The following is a 1,471-nucleotide window of genomic DNA, read 5'->3' on the forward strand; positions in this document are numbered from 1 at the left end:
GGAAAGCCTTTGGACTTCTCAGGATATTATTTTAAATGCATAAAAGAAAATACATAGGATTAAAAAGGAAACCAATTACCCTGATGTACAGTTTTTAAATATTATTTTTAAAACAAGTTTACAGACCCTAGGATAAGAGCCCCTGATTGGATAATATGTATACAGGACTTGGCAAACCTTAAAGTTCTTTCAAAGTGTACTATTATTACTCAGATTACACTTCAGTAGACTGACTTTTCCCCTCCATTTTGATCCTCTAACTCTTTATATTTTTTATATTTTTTGTCATTGATGCTTGCCAAGGAACATCTCTCTGGTTATCCTTTTACACAAATATTTTAATGAAACATACTTGGGACCCTGTCTTCTGAGTCTTCTTTCTTCTCCCCTATCAGGCAATTTTTCTTTTTGTGCATGGCAGGCCACTGAGTATTTAATCACAAACAAATCTTCTACTGTCAGTTCTCTTCTGGAAAAACAGCAGTCTTCCTAGGCAAGATTATTAAATAACTGTCTGGTATTGGGCTGGCATAATGGAGTTTAGAGCCAACAGTATAAAATTAATTTTTATAAAATGTCTGCTCTCCCAGAAAAGATGGAAAACAACTTTTAATATTTAGCAAAATTTTAAATTAATGCAAACCAGCTTCCTTTCATGGGGAAAGACAGTAATCACATTAGTTTTGCTTTCAGAAAGTTAGAATGAGAAACAATATGTCCATTGTCTGTTTTCTTGAGCTGTTGGTCTAAAGACAGATGGACAATGACAAACAGAAGGATATAGAAATATTAGAACCATTTTGATCAATGCAATGAGATTCACATATACTTTTTTAAAGGAAAAAATCAGTTGCAACAGGCACATATATAATTGTACACATATCTTATGTTCAATGTTTGTACAATGCATATGACTACATGAATGTGGTGGATGGATAGCTGTGTTCTATGGCTTAGGAGACCCTAGGACACGGTCTTATAAAGAACTTAATTTAAGTTCCATGTGTAACAAATACTGGCTATGTAATATTAGGTAAGACATCAAATCTCTTAATGCCCCTGCACAACTCTAAGACCATGCATTTCAGAATGCTAGAAATAATTACATTGGTAGAAAAATTTATTCAAAGTTCTTTATAGCAATAAAATAAGAATTGTGGATTTAAAAAAAAAAATCAAATGTGTGCCAGACACTGTGCTAAGCACATAGGATATGAAGATAAAAAGTAGCCCCTGCTTTCAAGTAGTTCACAGTTTAATGGGAAAACAACTACATACAAGCAAAATATAAACAGGATAAATTGAAAAGAACTAGAGAGGTAAGGCATGAACATTAAGGAGGACAGTTGTTTGTTGTCAGTTGTTGTTTATTTCCAGTGGGAGTCCAATTTTGTATCACTATTGGGCTTTTCTTGGTAAAATACCGGATTATTCAGTAGTACAATGATTCACAACTACTCTGAAGGATTTA

Source organism: Sminthopsis crassicaudata, chromosome 2, assembly GCF_048593235.1.
Source record: "Sminthopsis crassicaudata isolate SCR6 chromosome 2, ASM4859323v1, whole genome shotgun sequence".
NCBI lineage: Eukaryota > Metazoa > Chordata > Mammalia > Dasyuromorphia > Dasyuridae > Sminthopsis > Sminthopsis crassicaudata.